Consider the following 25,996-nt stretch of genomic DNA (forward strand, 5'->3'; position numbering starts at 1 on the left):
GAGGTTCCTAAACCCGAGAAACAATTTAGATTATAATGATCCATTAACGCCACACTGCCCATCTCCAGCGGTGTACTGTCAAATAATCCCTGTGTTGTTAGACCTAAGATTATTCACCTCCACCATTAACCTGACCAGAGAGCACACAGGAAATATAAACTCATGCTTTATAATCTCAACCCTGCATCTCGCCTCTACTTTCATCATGGCTGTGAGGGGACAGTAGGGGTGGACTGGTGGATGGATGCCTTCCATTCCTCTCAAAACCACATCTAATTGTTCTCCACTGTTTCTACATGCCTATATTACATCAATATCTGCTTTTTACTTTCCACTGACTCTGTGTGTGTGCATGTTACTACATAAAACCCCAATCTGTTTTGTGAATGTAGCTTTCACACTCTGTTTTTGTATGCTTGGGGCCCCGTCTACATCTCCTAGTGGATGTGCCAGTTCACACATGATGTCCCCGGGCACTAACAACCAAGAACGGCCATCCTAACACATTGATAACACATCCACAACCCTCTCACAATGCACTCAGACCACACATACAATAGCCTACACAATTATTTATTCAGGCAAATGCCATATGGGCTGGTCCATTTTTTGCCCAGTGGGCCTGTCTAACTTAGGTATTTAGTGTTAAATGATAATTATCTGGCTAATAATGGGGGCCTCAAGGAAATAATTTAGAAATGCCAGGGCTGATCCCTGTCTTCCCCTGGGGGATAGAAAAAATTGTCGGTGGCAGGCGTAATAGATTCCTTTTAAAGTATGGATTGAGAGACAGCGGAAGAGAGAGACAGAGAATTTACTAGTATTAGAGATCCCCCCCCCCTTTTCATATGGACTAATCCTAATACCAAAGATCTACATGGACACAACTCAAACCACGAGACCCAGAGAGGGGTGGGAGGATTACCGCAACAAGAAAAGGCATCAAAGATATGAGAATAGGGCACAACTCCTGTACTCTTCCTCTCTCTCTCTATCTCTCTCGCATTATTTCCAACTCTCGCTCTTTCTAACTACCTCTCTTCTCTCTACCTCTTGTCTCCATCTCCCTCTCTCTACTCTTCCTGTATTCATGTCACGATCGTCGTACGGAATAGACCAAGGCGCAGCGTGATGAACGAACATGTTTATTTATCTATAGTGATAAATACTGACAATGAACAAAACAACAAACGACTCGTAACGTCCTAGGTAACATAGACCAACACGGAACAAGAACCCACAAACACAAAGGGAAAAACAGACAGTTTAAATATGGCTCCCAATCAGAGACAACCAGCCACAGCTGACACTCGTTGCCTCTGATTGGGAGTCACTCAGGCCAACATAGAAACAGACAAACTAGAACTCCCAACATAGAAATATAACACATAGAATGAACACACCCTGGCTCAACATATAGAGTCCCAGAGCCAGGGTGTGACAGTACCCCCCCCTAAAGGCGCGGACTGCGACCGCGCCTCCACTAGAACAAAACGGGGGAGGGCTGGGTGGGCATTCCTCCTCGGCGGCGGTTCTGGCTCCGGGCTTGCCCACCACCCTCCAATAATCCCCCCACAGCGCCCCTGGTCCGGTCTGGCCCCGCTGGCAGGAGCTGAACTGGACGTAGCAGGAGCGGTTAGCTTCAGCTCCGTTGTGGAGCAGTTGAGCGGTACCTGATTAGGCACCGATGACCCAGGCACGGGTTGTGCCGGACTGACGACGCGCACCCCTGGCTTGGTGCGTGGAGCAGCAACGGGCCGGACCGGGCTGACGATACGCACCCCTGGCTTGGTGCGTGGAGCAGGAACGGACCGACCGGGCTGACGATGCGCACCCCCTGGCTTGGTGCGTGGAGCAGCAACGGGCTTTACCCGGCTGGACGCACTCGCACCCCTGGCTTGGTGCGAGTAGCAGGAACGGGCTGGACCAGGCTGACGACTCGCACCCCTGGCTTGGTGCGAGTGGCAGGAACAGGCCGGGCCGGGCTGGCGACGCGCACCGTAGGCTTGGTGCGAGTGGCAGGAACAGGCCGGGCCGGGCTGGCGACGCGCACCGTAGGCTTGGTGCGAGTGGCAGGAACAGGCTGGGCTGGACTGGCGACGCACACCTTAGGCTTGGTGCGAGGGGCAGGAACAGGCCGGGCCGGGCTGGCGACGCACACCGTAGGCTTGGTGCGAGAGGCAGGAACAGGCCGGACCGGGCTGGCGACGCGCACCGTACATTTGGTGCGAGGGGCCGTAACAGGCCGGACCGTACTGGGGACACACACCACTGGCTCTACCCCGGGATCTGGAACGGGCCGGACCGGACTGGTAACACACCCCAGTACCTCTCGCCGTGCCTCTAAACCTTCTTTCCCTACTTTGACCAGTGGCCCCCGTAACCTGGTGGCCTTCTGAATACGCCCCTTTTCTGCCTCCGTCAGCCCCGTCGTCCATGCCCTGTGCCCCCCCCTAAATTTTTTTGGGGGTTGCCTCTCGACCGTCCGACGACGACACTGATCACGCCGTTGCTCCTCTCTCCGTCGCCTCTCTACTGTCTCACTCCATGGCCGGAGATCCATCCCGGCCAGGATTTCCTCCCAGGTCCAGGACCCCTGCCAGTCCAAAATCTGCTCCCACGTCTAGGCTGCCTGCTCCTGGACACGCTGCTTGGTCCTGTGATGGTGGGTTCTTCTGTCACGATCGTCGTACGGAATAGACCAAGGCGCAGCGTGATGAACGAACATGTTTATTTATCTATAGTGATAAATACTGACAATGAACAAAACAACAAACGACTTGTAATATCCTAGGTAACATAGACCAACACGGAACAAGAACCCACAAACAAAAAGGGAAAAACAGACAGTTTAAATATGGCTCCCAATCAGAGACAACCAGCCACAGCTGACACTCGTTGCCTCTGATTGGGAGTCACTCAGGCCAACATAGAAACAGACAAACTAGAACTCCCAACATAGAAATATAACACATAGAATGAACACACCCTGGCTCAACATATAGAGTCCCAGAGCCAGGGTGTGACAATTCACTGTCTCTTCCAACCTCTCTCTGTTCTTCATCCTACCCACCTCTCTCTTTCCCTGAGATCTTGAGTTTTTAATCCAAGTTGCCATGGTAGGCCATGTGGAAAATAAGGTACAGTATGTACAATATGGTCAAGGGGACAATGAACCCAAATATGCTCCTTGAAGACCACTATTTTGGGTCTGTGTGTGTTCAGAAGTTAAATTGGCCACTAGTGGCCAACAGGCAGTAATAGCCTACCCTATGTTCCTTCCCTGTGGTAGAAGTCTATAGCCATATGGGTCGTGTGTCAGCTCTCTCTCTCTCTCTCTCTCTCTCTCTCTCTCTCTCTCTCTCTCTCTCTCTCTCTCTCACTCTCACTCTTACAGGAATGATATATTGTACATATAAAGAGAAAAATTAAGTCTCTATCTATCCATTGATGTAAATATATCCCTTGTCTGATTCCCAGTTCATCCACCAGATAGCAGTAGGAGATCACATGATGTGTCTTGGCCACTTGAAACTAGTTCTGTCTAGTTTGGATGAACAAGTTTTCAAGCCGGACATCTTATAATAACTTTGTTTTTTTTATAAGACACAGACAGGTGAGGAAACTTCAAACTTCTTTCTCATTCACTTTTCCTATCGTAAACAATGAGCTAGATTGGGGTGGGGGGGATTGTAGCTTTCAAAGGACAAGGATTGTAGCTTTCAAATGATATGTCACTTTCTATTTTCGGACAAAAACAATTTGGGGGGGGGTACCGTCCAAACTCGCTGGACCCTGTACCGGGTCCAAAACAACTCTGAGTTTAACAGACTAAGTATAGCCTTCAGTGTTTTATGAAGTGGTGTTGCTGCTGTTCATTCAACTGTGCCGCAGTGAGTTGTGGAATTGTTGTGAATGTGTTGCACTGTAAAAAAAAAATAGAGAGATGTTTCAACTAATTATTATTAAATGACTGGTTCCACAGCCTTTTTTAGTTTACTCAACTTTTCGGTCAAAGTATTACCTGAATTTAAAATGTTTAGTTCTCCCAAACTCCAACTAGAGAAAACTTTAAATTATGTGTTTGCTCAACTATTCATATTCAACTAGAAATGATTATTTTAGACATGGTGGCGTAGCAGGAAGATCGGTATGCTGTGAACCAAGAGATTGTAATTTCAAATCCCAGGTGAGGACATTTTGAATAATAATTACTGTATAAATTAACATGCACAATGTAATCATGTATGTCAACGTGTGTCAATTATGTAAGTTGAAAACGTATGTTAAAAGCACTGTTTGTATGTGTGCAATTAGTTCCTTTTTTTAGATGACGAACATTGTGTTATGAATATGTTAGGATGGCCGCCCCAGTTCTTGGTTGTTCTTGTTGCCCGGGACATGATGTGTGAACTGACCCATCCGCTATGAGTCAGCAGCACACACCAGGGTGTTCTATCTTCTCTTCCTGCACTCCTTTTCTCTCCCTCTCTTTTTTTCTCCTTGAAAACATGTTTTTCAGGGACAGAGCTGGGACATGTAGACGGAGGCCCAAGCATACAAAAACAGAGTGTGACAGCTACACACAGATACGCACGCACACACACGCACACGCACACACACGCACACACAGTCAGTGGAAAGTATAAAGCAGATATTGATTTAATACAGACATGTAGAAACAGTGGAGATCAATAGATGTGGGTTTTGGGAGGAATGGAAGGCCTAGAGAGAAGGTGTGGCAACTAAGGAATGGCTGGAAGGCTTGAATGCCAATGTATATGAATATGTGTGGGTACGCATGAGTGCCTTAAGCCTTAGCTAAGGTGTGGTTGTCTGCCTCTGTGGTAAACACAGATACACATTGCTGTAATAACTAATATTAAGGGCGGGATGAACCGGTATTACAACACCCACCCACGCTTCATCCCTGAAGCAAGCAGGGGCGAGCTCTGAGTGTCTTCAAGTTGGGACATGCTATGGCTTATACCGCACAGACGTCAAAGCCAAATGCTAACATTTAGGTACATTTAACGTTAATGCAAACGGCCACTAATGCTAGAAGCTAACGCTAATAGCTTCCGTTAGCAACGTGGGTACTAACGCTAGTCAGGACTGGTTGCAGCTGATTCATTATACCTGAAGCCATGAAGAGATCCGTCTTTATTGAACAGGGACGCTTCAGGACAGGTGCTGAAACATGACAGGACAGGACAGGACAGATCACTCCTAAAGGTAGGTGGAGAGGAGAGAAGGGGAGGATAGGAGAGGAGAAGAGGGAGAGGATGGGGGAGAGGAGGGGAGAGGATTGATGGGAGGTGGGAGTTAGTTCTGCTGACTCGGTCAGAGATTACAACATATACTGTAGAGCTTCCATTGATTCTCAGAGAGCCGTGTCAAATATGGATGTTGCACTTACATCAGCCTATCTGCTTTATAATTCATCTGGGTGTAAACATTACTAAGATGGAGAAGTAAAGATTAAGGAGATGGAGAGTGAGAAAGGTGGAATAGAGAGCATCATCCACGTCTTCGTAAAAATGTAATGGTGTTCTCCTCACTAAATCCAGATGTGTCTGCCATATATTGAACTGGCAAGGCGTGTATGTGTGTTTGCGTGTGTGTGTGAGTCTCGGTTTGTGTGTGTTATGATGAGATGAGAGATGGGCTGAATTAGCGAGGCGCTGAAGTCTGCAGTACAGTATGTCTTTCTTCTCCTTCTGTCTCTGTCTATTACCTCTCAATGTCTCCATGTCTCAATGTCTCCATTCCATCTTTTTCTCCCCCTTTCTCCTCCCCTTTTCTCCTCCCCCTTTACTTCTCAGTCTCTCTATGAGTGTTTGTGTGTGGTATACTGTGTAGTGATATTTACATTTTACATTTTAGTCATTTAGCAGACGCTCTTATCGATATCTAGTGTATAGTGTGTGTCTGTGTCTGTGTGTATAGTGTGTAGTGATATCTAGTGTATAGTGTGTGTCTGTGTCTGTGTGTGTATAGTGTGTGAGTCCATGTGTGTGTGAGGGGGTGATGGTTTAGATTACAGCCCAGTGAGATAGCAATCTTACTGAGGCACCTGCCCTCTCTCTACACACGCACGCACGCACACACACACCCCTCAACCCCACATCGTCTGTCCCTTTTGTCTCCCTCTTTCTCTCTGTGCCATCCCCCTCTCCAACCATCCGCCACGCGGCTAACACTTGCACAACAGATCTCTCTCCATCTTCTCCTTTCTCTGATATCCACCCATTCATTCACTTACGTATTCTCTCCATTCTCCCTGCTACTCAGCCATGACTGACACACAATGGCTGACACGGACGCACAATGGAGAGGTGGAATGTAGGCTACTGGAGAGCCTGAAAGAGAAAATAGACACGCGACTGCAGCAGAGAGTAGCGAGCTGAGTAGCGAGCAGTTTGGCCAGAAGAGTAGCATCCACTTCTCTATATTCCTCTCATGTGAAATCAGGGGTAAGTAAATAAGAAAGTGTATGTCCATTATATGATGGATTGGGTAGTTTTGGAAAGGCATTGCAACTACATAGCCTTGCATTGTGCTTAGAAGGCATCCAAGTAATTGGCCATGATTGCATGGAACTCCCTTCAGTCTCAGATTGCATGGAACTCCCTTCCATCTCAGATTGCTCACGTGAACAGCAAACCTGGTTTCAAAAACAGATGAAGCAACACCTCATGGCACAACGCCTGGTACAGGTATGTAGGCTATGTGTGACGTTTTAAATGTATGTAGTTCTGTCCTTGAGCTGTTCTTGTCTAATAATGTTGTGGACTATTTCATGTTTTGTGTGGACCCCAGGAAGAGTAGCTGCTGCTAGGTGAAAAATATGTCTATGTGCCCTTGAGCAAGGCACTTAACCAGTTAAATGTAACAAAATGTAATCGGAAATGTAATTTACATCATCCCCAAAAGTTATTATTTATCATGAGGGCCATAAACAATAACTAGTAATGCTGCATACTCCAAGAAAGGTTAAAATCTCAGAAAAAATCATCTTGCCCGCGCTACAGACGGCTATATCGGTCCACTAATACAGGACTAGTAAAAGCCCAGTGCACTGCTTTTGTGATTATACTTTTTTTATTAATAGCTTTTTTTTTTTTTTTTTTTTCAGGGGGTGCTTCAGCACCCTGAGCACCCCTACTTCCCTCAGCTATGATTTCAGCCATATGCTTTGTCAGTGGCTGTGACGTAGGGTTCAGCCAGGAGTTGATGGACAGACGGAAGAGCGAAGGAAATGGTAGGAGGGACATCCCAGCTTCAAGTGGTTTCAGATTTCACATCCTACATCACACAGGCTCAATACACTACTGTGTCCGTGGGAACCAGGGCTATTGCTCAATGCAAGCCACTTCGATCTACGGTGTCCACAGATCGATTTATAACTGAAAATGTCGGTCGGAACTGGTACCAGAACCACGAAGGTCCCCTAAACAGGGGGCTTTACATCTAAGAGGTTTTAACCCTAATTGCTCCTGTAAATCGCTCTGGATAAGAGCGTCTGCTAAATTATTTAAAAAATAATAATATACCAAATACCCATACCAACTACTGTAGGCCTACTGTGGGAAGTGGTCAGATACTGAACATTATGGTTTGTGTGGTCACCTCTAATCTGTTTACAGAACAAATTCATTGTAAGTAAATTAAATCAAATCAGATATTTTTGGAACCAAACAGTCCCGACTTTCAGTACTGATAGTGATTGTCTGCTACCCAATGCTGTTTGGATTGTGTAACTTCATTATTTCAGCTGATTGTGATCACCAATGATGGGTTAACGTGACCAAGCTTGAGTCTTCCTGTTAGAACACAGTTTAGGAGGATGAGCCATGATCAGTGAGTCTTGGAGATATGTATTTGTTGTTTAGCCTCAGGCCTTATAAAGGATTTAATTGGCATGCAAAATAATTTGGCTTGATGATATCTAGTGCTAAAACCCAGCTTGCAGATCATAGTACAATATTATAGTGCACCCCCCACACACACACACACAGACACACTGTTTGAATGCAGTGGGTTGTGAAATCTGATGCTACCGTAGCATCTGTTTTCATTCCCTGCACTCCACATTATGTGAACCAGGCCTCTCCCTCCTTGATCCTGCGTCTCCACTCATCAGGGGGTCTTATGTAGCGTGTGCGTGTGTTTGGCTGTGTTATGGTGCAGTGCGATCCGCTTTCACTGCATCTGTACCCTGTCTGTTGATTTCTCTGCTCCGCTGTAAGAGAGTTCAGGCATGGTGGTCCATTGGGTGTAGTGTGGGTGCAGGGTATCCCATTCCCCTCTCATCATAATGCTGTTTCCTGTGAGACATCTGCCGTGAGGAAAATCGAATCGCTATCTTTAGATGGAGATACATCATTCAGTCTTTCATTTTAAACTGAAATATGTTTGTTTGTTCACCAGTGGAAGATGGTGTGTATTTGTGAAGATTCAGTGATTCATGTAGCTGTGTCTGTGCTTGTTCTGTGGTGAGGGAGGCTGACTATGTTTCTGCAATACTAGAACTGTAATACTATCACCCCTGTCTCATCTAGGAACTAATCCCACCCTTCCCTCCACACACACACACACAAATGCACACAAACGCACACACACACGCCTACTTGCTCAGGGAGTGAAGCAGTGAGACCCAGCTTACCGACGCTTGATTAGTAGTTTCAAGTTTTAATGTCACGTGCACAAGTACAGTGAAATGCCTTTCTTGCATGCTCTAAACCCAACAATGCAGTAATCAATAACAATGTAATACTAAAAATAACACAAGGTAGAACAAAAACACACGAGAAATGAAAATACAAAATAAGAAGAAGATGATAAAGTAAGTAGTCATACAATATATACAGGGTCAGTTCCAGTACTATATTTACACTGTGCAGGGATACTGGATCAATAGCGGTAGATATGTATAGGGGTAAGGTGACTAGGCATCAGGATATACTGTATGATTAACAGAGTAGCAGCAGCGTATATGATGATTGTTTGTGAGTGGGTGTGCGTGTGTGTAGAGTCAGTATAAATGTATGTGCATATTATGTGTGTGTGAGCAAATGATGGGGTGAGTGTTTGTGTGTGTGTTGGAGTGTCAGTGTGTGTGAGTGTGTAGAGCCTGTGAGTGTGCATAGACAGTGCAAAAATAAGGGTAAACTCAGATAGTCTGTGTAGCCATTTTGTTAGCTATTTAGTTGGCTATTTAGCAGTCTTATGGCTTGGAGATAGAAGCTGTTCAGGAGCCTGTTGGTGTCAGACTTGATGCACCGGTACCACTTGCCGTGCGGAAGCAGAGAGAACAGTCTATGGCTTGGGTTGCCAGAGTCTTTAACGATGTTCCAGGCCTTCCTTTCACACCGCCTGATATAGAAGTCCTGGATGGCATGGAGCTCGGCCCTAGTGATGTACTGGGCTGTTCGCACCACCCTCTGTAGCGCCATGCAATCGAGGGCAGTGCTATTGCCATACCATTCAGTGACGCAGCCAGTCAAGATGCTCTCAGTGGTACAGCTGTAGCACTTTTGAGGATTTGAGGGCCAATGGCAAACCTTTTCAACCTCCTGAGGGGGAAGAGGCACTGTCTCACCATCTTCATAACTGTGCGCGCGTGTGTGGACCATTTTTAGTCCTTAGTGATTTGGAGACCGAGGAACTTTAAGCTCTTGACCTACTCCATTGCTGCTTAATTGCTGCCCCCCCCCCCTTTCCTGTAGTCCACAAACATGTTATGATACTGTCAGCCAATCAACATTCAGGGCTCGAACCACCCAGTTTATAATGTGGCATGAAGCCTTAGAGTTATTGGGAACAGGAATGATGGTGGTCATCTTAAAATCATGTGGGAATTACAGACTGGGACAAGGAGAGGTTGAACATTTACGTGAATATGCCTCCCAGCTGTTCTGCGCATGCTCTGAGAAAGCGCCCTGGAATACCGTCGGGGGTGCCTGATTAAAGACCTTACTCATGTCGGTCATGGCTGGCGGAGGAGAGAAAGAAAGGGCGAGAGAGAGAGATCGAAGGGAGAGAAAAACAGCACTGCTGACTCTGCAATGACATTTAATCATCCCCCTCTCATCCTGCCTGAATCCTCTGCTCTACCTCCACACCTGCTCAGTCCGTTCTGTCTTCCTTTCTTCCTTTTCCCTCTATACTGTCCTCTCCTCTTCTTGTTACTAGGCAGAAAGTAAGACTGTGGAATGTCTATGTAATAACATGTGAGTAAAGTTTGGGGCCAGTCAGTCAGCAGCATTAGGCCTTATGTGACAGTAGCATTCACTAGGCCGAGAGGGGTGTAAGCGGAACCATATTACTGTTTTATATCTATGAGTGGAACCATGCCCTTAATCCATCTTTCTCTCCCAATCTCTCTCCCTCTCCCTCTCTCTCTCTCTCTCTCTCTCTCTCTCTCTCTCTCTCTCTCTCTCTCTCTCTCTCTCTCTCTCTCTCTCTCTCTCTCACTCACTCACTCACTCACTCACTTACTCACTCACTCACTCACTCACTCTCTCCTTCTCTCTCTCTCTCTCCTTCTCTCTCCCCTGCTGGCCTACTGTGATTGCGTGCCTAGTGCAGTAATCACTTCAGAGGAGCTGCCATGACGGGGACTAAGGGTCTGGCTGACTGGGAGGCAGGGATCCTTCTGACTGGATGCTAATCAGGCCTGCAAATGCTAACCTTTTAACTCTAATGAGGCGACAGAATTAAAGTTTAAAGTCATGACTGAAGAATGATAGGCCTGTGGCTGTGTGTGTGTGCATGCGTTTGGTAGTCTTGAGAAAATATCCTGCGGTGCTGTGTAGTTCTCGAGGGGGAGAGGGTTGGGAAGTGTAGTTTCTTGAGGGGATGGCGGGGTTGATCAGTCATGGCATCTCTCATTACCCTACAGCCCCCAGTGAGGCTAAGAGATGGAGAGAGAAAATAGGAGTAGAGGATAGAGGAAAAAGGGAGAGGGTTTCAGAGAAACTGAGTAGGGAACAGAGGGGTAAAAAGAGTAATATATTGGGAGAGAGGCATACAGAGAGACAGGGAAAGATAGAGGGAGGAAGAGAGAGCAAGAGAGACAGAGAAAGGGAGATGGATAGAGAGAGAGCCAGAAAGAAAGAGAGAGGAGAGTGAGCGAGTGAGCGAGAGACAGGGAGAGAGAAGGAAAGAGAGAGAGATAGAGGGAGAGGGCAACAGCGCTATTAATAGGATGGGAACTGTTGGCAGTGTGTCTCTCAGGACATGACGGTGCTGCCAAACATCTTCCCAGAAGAGCTTTCTCTGCTGGGTCACTGGGGTCAGCACGGCATGACTGCCAGATGACTGCCCTGTCCTGTCTCACCCTCTCTTCTGCCAAGCTAGATACTCTCTTTCCCTCCCCCACTATCTGTATTAATCTCTCTCCCTCTCTTCTTTCTCTTATGTTTTTTCTCCCTCTCTCTTTCCCTCTCTCTCCATCCAACTCTCTCTCTTTCCCTATTTCTTTCTCTTCCCCTTTCTATGTATTAATCTCTCTTCCTCTCACATTTTCTCTCAACCCCTCTCTCTCTTTCCCTCTCTCTTTCACTCTCCCCATCCCTCTCTCTCCATCTCTCTCTTTCCCTCACTCTCTTTAAGCCTCATGTTTAATCCAGTTGTATCCAGTCCATCCTGCCTCAGTGTTGTGGGAAAGGCAGGGAGGCAGTTTAACCTTTCCTTCCCAGTGCTTGAGGCCATATCTGTCCCTCTATGTAAATGTCAATCAGCTCCAGAGAGACACATCAGACTGGGCTTGCCTCACTTAGTAATGCCCCTGGTCTCATAGAGAAGGTTTCTCTAGTAAGATGGAGAGCTTTGGGGGTGGAGAGATGGTGAGATGGAGAGATTGAGGGATGGAGAGATGGAGAGATGGTGAGATAGATGTATGGAGTGGTATCAGCTGTCAGCGTTGTGTGATTGGCTCGTGAGACTCCCAGAGGAGCAAGTGAAAATAACCCCCATCACACACATGCATGCACATCACACGTCTGTCCCTGACAGCTGGACTCCCATATGGACATAAACATGGATGCGTGCACACACACACACGCACGCACGTACGCACACACACACACAGACCAGGGAGGGCAGTGCCAGCACAGTGATTATCAGCGGGTGTAGTCTCTCCAAGGTGGCGTCTGTTGCTTGGTAACTACACCCTGCTCATTAATATGTAGATTTATACACAGCCCTCTGTGGCACTTTTGGCAAACACACACACACGTCAAAGTATTGCGTAAAAAAACCTTTGCTTAAGTATGTTTTCAGACTTGCCTGCATTAGACTTTGAACCAGGAAGACCATAAAAATTTCAATTTCCGTCTGTGAGTCTGTACCCTTTTTACAAAGTGCTTTACAGTTACCTGGCGTACAGCCCAAAGAGCAAGCAAAGCAGAAGCTTCCAGGACTAACTCCCTAGAAATAAGTAACCTAGGAAGAAACCCAGAGAGGAACCCTGCTCAGAGGGGTGGCTCTATTACAGGACAGTAGTAGAACAGCAGTAGTAATCCTCAGTCACTGTCTCAGACCACCTGAGACTGAGCTACCCAGTATGCTCTAGGGTTAGCTAAGATGATCACACTCTCTGTGTCAATCTACATCCTCCCCAATTAAGGTGCCACCAACATCCTGTGCTTGAGCTTCAGTGATGAAAGGGTATGTAAGGACACAGGTTTGGACTGTTGTTGGGGCTCAGAATCTGTCATAACTTGTCTTGTGGGAGGGGTGCAGTAGTAAGGTTGTGAAATATGCTGTGCCCTATCAGAAGCCTGTTAGCCAGATTTATACCTCTCTGTGCCCAGGGTTGCATCCCAAATGGCACCCTATTTTCTATATAGTGCACTACATAGGGCTCTGGTCAAAAGTAGTGCACTAGATAGGGTTCCATTTGGGATGCAGTCCAGGTCTTTGTCATGAAGTAACAGGATTAAACCACTCTAATGACTCACATGCAATCCTTCAACAGTTCAATGCCCACATCTACCCATCTGGAAAGAAAAGAAAGAGAAAAAGACTGCTTTGTAAAACAAACAAACAAATATGAATAAAAGAGGATAAAGAGAATTCGTCATTGGTCCTCTTTCCCTTCCCAGAACGGTACGTGTCTCTCTGTGTTTCTTCTAATCCTAAAACTAGGGTGTGAGTCTGTAATTGTAATTGTGTTGGGCCTTTTTAAGCTCTACTAACCGTCACACACAGCCCTCTCTCCACCCCAAACCATCTAGTCAGAGGTGAGAAAAGCATAGAAGCTTTTAACATGGAATAAGTTGGTTTATATTTTTTATTTTATTTTTGTCTCTCTCTTTGGAGGACAACTTTATTTGTGTTTGAATAGACTACCTAGTCTCCTCCATAGCTGGGGGATAGAGGCCTATGCTCTGTCATGGAGCTGAATAACAGATACAGTGTGTTTGCTGTGGCTGATGACAGGGACATGTGTGTTTTGTTGTGTGTTTGTTACTGCCTGAAAAAGCAGTGTGTGTGTGCGTTTTGAAAACCTTCCCCATGTTCAATGTGATGTATGGCTCCTGGCTATGCCCAAGGCCAGAACACACCATCCTCTGTACAGGGTGGTTAATGATATAATACTGTGTAAATATGTGGCATATGTGTGAACTGGGAGTGTGTGTATGTAAATATGTGTGTGTGTGTATGTCTCTGCACGTACGCACATTCGCACACACACACACGCATACACACACACACACACACACCAAACAAGCTGATCTGAAATGTTTGAATAGGTAAAGGCAGGGGGCCTATTTTGAGATTTGTTATTTCAAGATGCAATCCACAGTAGGGGAAACAGCGCCACTGTTACGACGGCCATTGTTATTGTTTTTGCTTTATTGAAGAAGCAGAGGTGAGGAGCGTAGTGCAACGTGGTAAAAAAAATTGCAGCACATATTCTGCTGTTCTGTCGCGCGTGCAATGTTGTTGGAGGGAAAAAAAACAGTGTTTGTTGTTTGCCGTAACTTTTTTGTAGTTGTAATATCGCAAACGTACACGGCAGTTTCACCGTTAAGGATTCCAGCTTTGACCTGTTCAGTTTTATCAGACCAGGAGAACACACAGTGGGAGTAAGCAACCATAAAATATTGAGACACGCCCGGTGGCAGTGATCATGGTCTTACCACAGCCTGAAGAGAGAAGAATGGGCAGTTGCAAAATAGTTGGGAAGAGATTTTTGACGTACCGATTCCATGAAACATGGTTTATGAACTGATACGCAAAATGACCCCGGATTCATAACATATAATTTTTCAATTTAAATTATTATACAAAATTCTTGCAACCAATGTAATGTTATTTATATGGGGGATACAACCTTCCCAGCTCTGCAGATTTTGCTGCGAAGAGACAGAATCATTAGATCATTTGTTTTGGTGCTGTCCATATGTAGCTTGTTTTTGGACACAGGTCCAGGAATGGCTGAAGAATTGCAATATTTACCTGGAGCTAACCCTGCAGATAGCACTACTGGGTGATCTGAAAAGTCAGTCAATCGACCAATAATATAATAATACTTTTAGCAAAAATGTTTATTTCTGTATAAGAGCGACTGCTAAATGACTAAAATGTAAATAGAAATCCAATCCAATCAAATCAAATCAAATCAAATGTTATTGGTCACATGCGCCGAATACAACAGGTGCAGACATTACAGTGAAATGCTTACTTACAGCCCTTAACCAACAGTGCATTTATTTTAAACAAAAAAAGTAAGAATAAAACAACAACAACAAAAGTGTTGAGAAAAAAAGAGCAGAAGTAAAATAAAGTGACAGTAGGGAGGCTATATATACAGGGGATGGTGTTAAGAGATAGATGGGAGGGGTTGAATGGAGCTGAAGGTTGGGACTAATAACAACAAGATAACTAATGTAAAACATATATATAGGTTATAGGTTGAGAACTGTTGTGAAAGAGCACACTTTGAAAGATATGGCAAATAGAAATCAAACCTGATGGAAATCAGAAATAGATGGGAGAGCTTGAGGGTAGAGGAAGGACATTACATTTGCCATATATTTTTAAACAAAATAGAGCTATTGAAAAATAGAGTGTGTCCATAAAATGTATGTAGTATGTATAAACTGGAAGTAGAGGCCTAAGCGTTGTTGTTCACTAGTTTACTCCAATTAGGGGAGGCGTGGTAGGGTTAGAAATTAATTGATTTTGTTATGGAGGCAGCTCTTAACTCTAACCTTAACCACACTGCTAGCCCTAATGCCTAACCTAACCTTAACCTTAAATTAAGACCAAAAAGCTCATTTTTGTTTTCATAAATTTTTTGAATTTTGACTTTGCAGCTGGCCCATCTAGCGGAAATCGCTCTGTGCTGCCTCCAGGACAAGACTCATCCCAATAAACATAAACTTGCAAAGAATGGAGCCTTTATAGTCTCACTAGAGTCTACCACAGTCAGGTAGGACAGGCGGAGAAAGAGGAGAGGGGGAAGGGGGAGGGGAGGGGAGGGAGGGGAGGGGAGGGGAGAGGCAGCAATTCTGATGACACACCTTTGACAGATATTGGAGAGAGAGCGAAGAGAGAGAGGGGGAAGGAAGAGAGAGAGAGAGGGAAGGAAGGAAGGAAGGAAGGAAGGAAGGAAGGAAGGAAGGAAGGAAGGAAGGAAGGAAGGAAGGAAGGAAGGAAGGAAGGAAGGAAGGAAGGAAGGAAGGAAGAGAGATAGATAGATAGATAGAGAGAGAGAGAGAGAGAGAGAGAGAGAGAGAGAGAGAGAGAGAGAGAGAGAGAGAGAGGGGAAGGAAGGAAGAGATAGATAGATAGATAGAGAGCAGAGAGAGAGAGAGAGAGAGAGAGAGAGAGAGAGAGAGAGAGAGAGAGAGAGAGAGAGAGAGAGGGAGTGGGGATCAATAGACCTGTTCAACCAGATCAAAGAACATGTTGAGTTTGTTAACTTCAGGGCTGCAGCATGTGCAGTTTGTGTGTATGTGCATTTGTACATGCGTGTGTGTATGAAATCAATGGTGTGAGACTTAGTGTTCTAAACAGTGCCTCCAGCTGTGAGGGTGTGTGTATTGACAGTTTTCTAGCTGGAGCTCCAAGCTGCTCAACAACATCATCATCTAGTAATGAAATACTCTCATGTCTACTACGCTGACAAACATTTTTATACAGCTCAGATATTTCAAACATTTACATGTGATCTCTCTGACTCTGGATTATTTCAACAGAAATTGTATTTTCTGTGGGATGTGTAAAGTGTGTGTGTATGTGTGAGTGTATGAGGCTGCCTGTTTTTCGGCTGCAGTATGTTTTCATTAAAGGGTCTGTCATCACTTAACCCCTGAACTGTTAGCCTCTCAGGGTCACTGGCCTGCAGGCTGGAGAAAGGGGCGGATCACAGTCACACTGTTTCTCTCTGTGTGGTTATGATGTTGTATAGGCTTGTGATGTAGTTGTGTTGCGTCAATCAGCTTGGCATGTTTCTCAGAGAAAACAGCAACGTAGGAACATAAGCCTATATAGCAACAGACAGAAGTTTGTGGTGCATCACCACACACGTGTAACTACATAGCTGTGTGTAGTATATGTGTTATGTAGCAGTTTGTGTAGTTGTCAGTTTGGCTTTTGGCCGTCAGTGATTAGAGAGAGTAGATACACATTCACAGGCTATTTCTGAGTACACACACACAACCCACAGAACACGATGATTTACTACAGAAATAGTAGGCCTACAACAGTACAGCTTTCATGTAGTGAAAAACAACTGTGACGTGAGAACATGTTCTGTTCCATCTTTAATGAATGTTATATATGACACATTGTTCACTTTTATGACTTTTTATGACATGCTTGTGTGTGCGTGCGTGCGTGCGTGTGTTTGTGTGTGTTCTGCTAACAAAGCACATTCTTTAGAAGAGCAGCCCAGTCCAACACAACTCAAGCAATTTGTAATCCTCTTTATCTCTCTCTCTCTCTCTCTCTCTCTCTCTCTCTCTCTCTCTCTCTCTCTCTCTCTGTGCACACCAACAAACCTTGATTGAGTTTGTATACATAATAAGACACCTATGCTGTGTGTGTGACTTTGTGTTAAAGTATGTACTGTATTCTGATGTGTGAGTAATCTGAGCTGAGATGAGTAATCTGAGTTATAGGTCACCATGTTAGTCATGTCTCACTCTGTGATAACCCCTCAAGGCTCTCCTCTCCTCTCCTCTCCTCTCCTCTCCTCTCCTCTCCTCTCCCTCTCCTCTCCTCTCCTCTCCTCTCCCTCCTCTCCTCTCCTCTCCTCTCCTCTCCTCTCTCCTCTCCTCTCCTCTCTCTCTCTCTCTCTCTCTCTCTCTCTCTCTCTCTCTCTCTCTCTCTCTCTCTCTCTCTCTCTCTCTCTCTCTCTCTCTCTCTCTCTCTCTCTCTCTCTCTCTCTCTCTCTCTCTCTCTCTCTCTCTCTCTCTCTCTCTCTCTCTCTCTCTCTCTGAGCCCCCTCATCACACCTGTGTCTGGAACCAGCCTCCTCTAACTAACACTGACTCACCTTAACACCTCAAGTTTAACAACCCTGACTACAACACACATGCACACGCATGCACGCACACACACACACACACACACTCTCTGGTGGTGAAATATGGAGTTTGGTTTTAAATCAGCAGGAACCTACCTTGGTGGTGATATTTTGACAGGCTCCAGGGAGGGTGCAGAACTCTATTAAAGTCTATAAATTGTTATTGGCCAAACTGTGGGAAGAAGAACCTTTTCCCTTTCCACGCCCTCAGACCAAAGGAGGGGTTCACTTTCAAATGACGGAAAGAGAGGGAAAGAGCCAGATGGAGAGAAGGAGGGCGGGAGAGAGAGAGAGGGAAAGGTGATCGGTAGGCGTAATGAAGGTAATGAAGATGAAAGGAAAATACAAGAATAAAGAGAGGCAGGTAGGAGAGACGGGAATGTGAAGGAAAGGAAATGAGAATGAGAGGAGAGAAGAGAGAGAAGAGAAGGAGAGAAGAAGAGAGAGAAGAGAGGGATAGAAGAAGAGAGAGGAGAGAGGGTGAGAAGAAGAGAGAGAAGAGAGGGAGAGAAAAAGAGAGAGAAGAGAGGGTGAGAAGAAGAGAGAGAAGAGAGGGAGAGAAGAAGAGAGAGAAGAGAGGGAGAGAAGAAGAGAGAGAAGAGAGGGAGAGATGAAAGGGCATAGAGAAAGGTAGGGGAGAGGCAAACATGAGTTACAATAAATGATCGGATAAAGAGTTGGAGGGAAGAGAAAGGGGGAAAAGGAGGTGTAGAACGTGGGGGGAAAGCGGGAGAGGGGAGAGAGTGAGCGAGCGGGAGGGGTAAAAGGGAGGGAGAGGTGATTGTTTCAGGACCACTGGTGGTTTCATGTTTCTCCTCTGCCCTGCAGATTTCCATTCTCCCGCTTCCATGCCGACTGACTGACTCTCTCTCCCTCCTTCCCTCCTCCCTTCCTCCTTCCCTCCCTCTCTCTCTCTCTCTCTCTCTCCTCCGCCCCCTTGCAGCCAAGCCTCTCCACGCTGTAGAAGATTACTAAGAGGAAGACTTCAGACTCACTGAGGAGAGCACAAAGAGAAGGAGGGATACAGACAGAGAAGAAAGAAAGAAACTCTGCAAGGTATGTACAGCTGCACACATGCTTTTCATTCTCTTTTCCTCTCAGACGCATAGAAGGGCAGGAAGAAAAGAGAAGGTTTCTGATTTCTCTTTCGCTCTCTCTCTCTCCCTGGGATTCTATGTTCCGTTGTTTCCCTGTTGGCTGATGTAGTCGTGCTTTCTGATCTGTGTTCTTTGTGTGTGTGTGTGTGTGTGTGTGTAGTGTGAAGTGTGTGTGAAGTGTGAAGTAAGTGTGAAGTGTGTTCTGTGTACCATGTCTAGTCAGAGTGCTGCTGATGTGAAGGGATGAATGAAACCATGCCTTTAGGGTGTGACTTTATGTGTATGAGTGAATGCGTGTGTGTATATATTCAGATTTTTATGCATGTGCGTTGCATGTGTGTGAGTGTAAGTGGGGGTAGATGTGTGTGTGTGTGTGTGTGTGTGTGTGTGTGTGTGTGTGTGTGTGTGTGTGTGTGTGTGTGTGTGTGTGTGTGTGTGTGTGTGTATATGAATGTGAGTTGGGGGTGTAACAGCAGGTGTGATTTCAGATGTCAGTTGTCTAGACAGTGAGGTAGGCGGTAGTCATCTTATTGATGTATGGAGGCAGGTCTATCTCCCAGGGGATCAACAACCCTACATAAACATCCATTGACTAAATAGAGGATACATTATGCTTCATAGGACAAACATAGTGGACATACTACGCACATACATAACAATACACAGCACATACAAGAATACACCGTTTTAGGTTAAAATAAAATACTTTTAACCAGTTTCCTAGAGAATTCAAGAACCTCATTGCTGATTTCCTGCAAGAACACATATTGTATACATAATATTGTATTCATTCACTAAACCAAACAGAAAGAACCTTGGTTGCAGAAAGCAGATACACCCATATCAATATCCACTCATACATTGTTTGCCATTGCACTGTGTGCATATTATTTTAGTCCTATGCTGGAGGCTTGGTTAGTAATTACTATTGAATAGGGTCCAACCAGTGTGCAGGTGTGGAATATAGTACCAGGTTTCCCTCTCATTTGTCTGCTCTTGGCTGTGTCCCAAATGGCACCCTATTCCCTACATAGTGCGCTACTTTTGACCAGAGCCCCATGGGCTCTGGTCAAAAGTATGGCACTATATAGGGAATAGGAAGCCATTTGGGACACAGTTTACTGCAGTGTTTACCGTGACTCTGGGACCTATAACCATCAGGTTTTAAACAGCCATGGTCTGCTCTCTCCACTCACATTACCAGGTGGCTGCTGGGTTGCTTACTAGGCTGTTTTTACCCTAGCTTTTTTACTACAGTCAAGCCTGGAGTTCAGCATGTGGTTTTGGTTTAGAAGGTCTCTGTGTGTGTGTGTGTGTGTGTGTGTGTGTGTGTGTGTGTGTGTGTGTGTGTGTGTGTGTGTGTGTGTGTGTGTGTGTGTGTGTGTGTGTGTGTGTGTGTGTGTGTGTGTGCTTATGTTCATTCCAATCTGGCTAGCACTGTAGCAGTAGCACAACAACTCCATCACTAAAGTCCTCCTCAATGATGATGTTAATTTTTATTAGCGTCTGTGGCTAACCCACAACCCACATGCTGTCCCCTTTCATTTGGATGCTAGCGAGGCGGCTAATTGCGTATCCGAATGCTATCCCTTCAAATTAGCATTTGGTTGCTAATTTGTAATTACCACATGCACCAATAAAGACCCTCAGCCTCCCAGTCAGTGATCATCCTTATAAAGGGCAAGAATGTGTTTGGCTGTTCTCAGAAAACATTAATGTATCTCTCTCTCTCTCTTTCTATCTACCCCTCCCTGCCTCAAGGACTTCCTCTGCCTCTATCTTGGAGTTAGGTTTAACATGCTAATTGCTAAGGTATATATATGCTGAGGAAATGCCAAGGTGCTTACTAGGTTGGGGCAGCTAGCCATGAGCCACCATTATCCTTAGCAGTGTGAGAGAGTGAGAGAGAGAGAGAGAGAGAGAGAGAGAGAGAGAGAGAGAGAGAGAGAGAGAGAGAGAGAGAGAGAGAGAGAGAGAGAGATTAAAGCAAGTGGGGTGTCACTAATGACAGGCCTCAGATCACCCCTGGCAGTTCCACTGTCGAATTAGCCTTAACCACCACGCAGAGCCAGAGGACCACAGACTAACCACAGATCACTGGTCTGGGACTGGCCTGTTGGGAGCGTTATCAGTGTCATAGCTAGAGTGTACTGTAATTGCAGTGGTTGTTCTACTGGTCCAAACTGGTAATTTTTTATGGCTATGTTAGAACATATGAAAGTGGAAATGGCTGTTACACAATATCCTGAGCTTTTTGTTTTCCTTTATGATTGGGTTAGGGGCTGGTTATGAAAAATGTATGCACTCACTAACTGTAAGTCGCTCTGGATAAAAGCGTCTGCTAAATGACTCAAATGTAAAATGTAAATGGTTAGTAAGGAATGATGATGATGGTTAAATTCCCATTTGAAGGTAGAAAGTGCCATACTTCCATATTTTCTAGCATGGTCATATAGTGAGAAGTGATTTGGTGGAGGTCTGGCACTGGCAGAGCTCCATGATTAGGCTGCTGTCTGGCAGGACCATGCCCACCCTGGTGATCTTGGCGCTGGGTAAAGGTTTCCCAGTCAGCAGTGTAGCCTGGTGGTCTGAGTTTGGCACCACTGTCCAGGTTAGGACAGACAGACAAAGACCTAGGGCCTGGTAGATGATGGATGACAGAGAGGAGAAGAATACTGCTCTTGTACCCCCGTGAATAGAGGCCTTCTCTCTGTGTGTCTGTGTATGTGTGTGTTTGTGTGCATGCGTGTGTTTGTGTGTGTGTGTGTGTCTGTGCTCGTGTGTGTGTGTGTGAGGAAATGCCCGCCATGAGGGCACCAGCTCCTGAAAGACCAATTTATACCTTGATTTTCTGGAAGAATCTTCTGCTGCTCAGGCAGATTTCCAGATTATTTGGGGAGGGGAACAGGCAACAACCCCCCACTGGGGACAGAACCTGTCTTTCTTTAGATAGTACCACTTGACTTAGCTCTGTGTTTATCCAACTAGCTCTCACAGTCTCACGTCAGAATTAGACGTTCATCCATGTTTCTCAAATGTCAAAGTTGTTGCAAACATCACATTTCAAAGTGTTTAAGGTTAAGTTTAGACATTTACTCCCAAATTGTAAAGTTAGTCATTAACTCCAAATGGTTAAGGTAAGGGTTAATGTTTGGGATAAGCTTAAAACAAAAATATCAAAATCAACTTTCTATCGCTGGATTAGAATTTGCAACCTTTGGAATCAGAGGCAGATGCTTACGCCCGTCCACCATCCCTGTCCACAACACAAAACCAAAACCTACTTGAAGGTAACAGCGCTCACTGTTGCCCCTAGTGGCCGGTTTCCATGTGATCTCCTGACGTCCTCAGACATGGATGGCCGTCGAATACTGACTTGTATCACGGGTGACCTGCCTGGTTTATCACCATAAAAATAACTCTTGGCATATTATGCTGCCCATGTTTTCATCCAAAGCCCTGGTGGTTCAGCCCATAGTGGTTGAGTGGTCTAACCAAACAAAGAGAGCAGTGAGCTGGAGAGAATAGGCATATGGGCCCTGGTCAAATGTAGTGAATAGGGTATGTTTTACATTTACATTTTAGTCATTTAGCAGACGCTCTTATCCAGAGCGACTTACATTCATCTTAAGATAGCTAGGTGGGACAACCGCATATCACAGGCATAGAAAGTACATTTTTCCTCAATAACACAGCTATGTTGGAAAAGCATTCCAGGTGAAGCTGGTTGAGAGAATGCCAAGAGTGTGCAAAGCTGTCATCAAGGCAAAGGGTGGCTACTTTGAAGAATCTAAAATCTAAAATCTATCTATTTTTTGGTTACTACATGATTACATATGTGTTATTTCATAGTTTTGATGTCTTCACTATTATTCTACAATGTTGAAAATAGTAAAATTTAAGAAAAACCCTGGAATGAGTAGGTGTGTCCAAACTTTTGACAGGAACTGTATATATTTCGATGTGAAGAGGAGGATTATTTAAGATACTGTTTGGTTTCAGATGTTTTCGGAAGATGGGCAGGGACTCTGCTGTCCTAGCTTCAGGGGGAAGCTGGTTCCACCATTGGGGTGCCAGGACAGAGAAGAGCTTGAACTGGGCTGAGCGGGAGCTGCCCTCCCATAGGGGTGGGAGGGCCAAGAGACCTGAGATGGCAGAACAGAGTGCTCGGGTTGGGGTGTAGGGTTTGAGCATAGCCTGAAGGCAGGGAGGGGCAGTTACTCTTGCTGGTCCGTAGGTAAGCACCATGGTCTTGTGGTGGATGCGCATTTCGTCTGGAAGCCAGTGGAGTGTGCGGAGGAGCGGGGTGACATGACAGAACTTGGGAAGGTTGAAAACCAGGCAGGCTGCAGCGTTCTGGATAAGATGCAGGGGTTTGATGCCACAAGCGGGGAGTCCAGCCAACAGCGAGTTGCAGTAATCCAGATAGGAGAGGACAAGTGCCTGGATTAGGACCTGCACCACTTCCTGTGTGAGGTAGGGTCGTACTCTACGGATGTTGTAGAGCATGAACCTGCAGGAGCAGGTCACTGCTTTGATGTTTGCAGAGAACAACATGGTGTTGTCCAGGGTCACGCCAAGGTTCTTTGCACTCTGGTAGCGCGACACTGTGGAGTTGTCAACCGTGATGGAGAGGTCTTTGAGTTCCGTCTTGTCGAGGTTGAGCTTGAGGTGTTGGGCCGACAGTCAAGTTGAGATATCTGCCAGGCACGCAGAGATTCGTGTCACCACCTGGTTGTCAGAAGGGGGAAGGAGAAAAGTAGTTGAGTGTTATCCGCATAGCAATTATAGGAGAGACAATATGAGGATATGACGGAGCCGAGTGACTTGGTGTATAGAGAGAAGAGGAGAGGGCCTAGAACCGAGCCCTGGGGGACACCAGTATTGAGAGTACGTGGTGCAGACACAGATCCTCTCCACGTCACCTGGTAGGAGCGGCCTGCCAGGTAGGATGCAATCCAAGAGTGTGCAAAGCCTGAGACGCCCAGCCCTGAGAAGGTGGAGAGGAGGATCTGATGGTCACTGTGTCGAAGGCAGCGGATAGATCTAGGAGGATGAGAACAGAGGAGAGAGAGTCAGCTTTGGCAGTGCGGAGAGCCTCCGTGACACAGAGGAGAGTGGTCTCAGTTGAGTGAACCATCTTGAAGCCTGACTGGTTAGGGTCAAGAAGATCGTTCTGAGAGAGATAACGAGAAAGTTGATCAGAGACAGCACACTCAAGTGTTTTAGAAAGAAAAGAAAGAAGGGATACAGGTATATATTTTTTTATGTCAGATGAGTCGAGTGTTGGTTTCTTGAGGACGGGAGCAACTCGGGCCATTTTGAAGTCAGTGGGGGCGCAGCCAGTGGTCAGGGATGAGTTGAGGGAAGTGAGGAATGGGAGAATGTCTCCAGAGATGGTCTGGAGAAGGGCGGAGGGGATGGGGTCAAGCGGGCAGGTTGTCGGGCGGCCAGACCTCACTTGTCGCAGGATGTCATCTGGAGAGAGGGGAGAAAGAGGTCAAGGCGTAGGATAGTTATTTATGTGGAAGTAAGACCAGTGGACCCAATAGGCTGAGTGAATGAGCAGCGGATGTCGTCAATCTTTTTTTCAAAGTGGTTAACAAAGTCATCCGCAGAGAGGGAGGAGGGAGGGGGAGGGGTGGAGGATTAAGGAGGGAGGAGAAGGTGGAAAAGAGTTTCCTAGGGTTAGAGGCAGAAGCTTGAAATTTAGAGTGGTAGAAAGTGGCTTTAGCAGTGGATACATTTGGGATGCACCCTAGGTCAGATCTAGCCTTCCTACACCTCTCACATAGAACCTCTTAAAACAGGGCTTCCCAAACTGAATTCAGGACCCACTGGTGGTCCCTGCTATTTGTTGGGTCATATGAAAATGAAAAAGGCTTTAGGAGGTTAAGAGTGGGTAGGTGGAAGTGGCTACGGTTAAGTGGTTATGATGTGGGAAAGAACTAAACCAAAGAGCTGCAGACTCTGGGAGGACTTCATTTCAATTACAGTACTAAAAACATCAGCTAGGCTATATAAGAGAACTGCTGGTTGTCTGCCATCTGAGACCCACACACTGAGAACGTCCTCAGACCTAAACCAATTGTTGATTACCCATTACCACTCAGAACCCAGCCCCACCCTGCACAAATTAGAGCCTAGAGTACAGTGTGCTTGTGTGTGTCATCGGACCCCCCTCTATCCCGGACCTATTAGTGTAATTATGAGTCTAACGCTAAATTGTCAGCGCCTGCAGGTCCACAAAGAGAAGAAGAAAGAAAGGAAAAGAGACAGAGGGATGGATAGATAGATAGAGCTCACAGCTCATAACTGTATAGGGAGTCACACATTAGGCCAGCAGAAACCTGTTATGGCCAGTCCCAGTCTGTCTGTCTCCAGGGAGACAAGTATGGAGAGGACGATGAGGGGAGGAGAAGAATAGAGGAAAGAGGAAGAGGATAAAGGGAAGGTGGAGTGAAGGAACCAGGGAAGAGGAGGAGTGGAGGCTGATAGAGAGTTGAAACAGATAATAAGAGGGGAGGGGGAGAGGAGGAGTTTAGAGGAGAGAGGAGGAGGATGGGGTGATGAGGTAGTTTGTGTGTGTGTGTGTATTTTGGCAGGGCAGCTGTTAAACATCGGGAGGATGAGCCACAGGAGTGGAGAAGACAATACTTGTGTTACGACATGATGGCCTGTGGCTAGGGAATAAGTGGGTGATGACAACCTTTTCATGCAAAAACACATAGAACACACACACACACGCACACACACACCTAATCACCCCATCCAAATTCAGCGTCAGCTTCTGACTGGGTTATGATGTCTCAGTGACATGTTCAGTAGTGTGGTGACAGGGTGTAAGTGTTGACCTCTTAGAGGAGAGAGGAGAACTCATACACACTCAGGAGGAGTCACATTGTGTTACAGCATCATGCACACCTTACCGGAACTACTCTCTTACAGCAGTGATATGCATCTGTGTGTGTGTGTGTTTCCGTCTGTGTGTGTGTGTGTTCAGAGGGACCGCCGTCTCCAGCTGTATGAAGTTGAGATGAGCACACATTCCTGTCGTTCCACAAACCTGTCTCTACCTGTTCCACACTCAGCAGAAGGCTATGACCCCTTCCTCCCTCTCCTTCTCCTCCCTCTCTTCCCTCTCCTTCTCTTCCCTCTCCTTCTCCTTCCTCTCCTTCTCCTTCCTCTCCATCTCCTCCCTCTCCTTCTCCTCCCTCTCCTTCTCCTCCCTCTCCTCCCTCTCCTCCCTCTCCTTCTCTTCCCTCTCTTTCTCCTCCCTCTCTTTCTCCTCCTTCTCCTCCCTCTCCTTCTCCTCCCTCTCCTCCCTCTCCTTCTCTTCCCTCTCCTTCTC

General features: G+C 46.0%; 1 protein-coding gene across 4 annotated transcripts in view; it reads left to right on the forward strand.

Annotated features, from left to right (window-relative positions):
* Positions 1-25,996, forward strand: part of plekha6 (pleckstrin homology domain containing, family A member 6) — a 171,736-nt gene that overhangs the window by 21,224 nt on the left and 124,516 nt on the right. For all 4 annotated transcript variants that reach the window (XM_041888482.2, XM_041888481.2, XM_041888484.2 and 1 more), the window contains exon 2: positions 18,492-18,604. The gene's annotated coding sequence lies outside the window, so the exon portion shown is untranslated. The remainder of the gene's footprint in view (positions 1-18,491; positions 18,605-25,996) is intronic.

Source organism: Coregonus clupeaformis, chromosome 10 (genome assembly GCF_020615455.1).
Source record: "Coregonus clupeaformis isolate EN_2021a chromosome 10, ASM2061545v1, whole genome shotgun sequence".
NCBI lineage: Eukaryota > Metazoa > Chordata > Actinopteri > Salmoniformes > Salmonidae > Coregonus > Coregonus clupeaformis.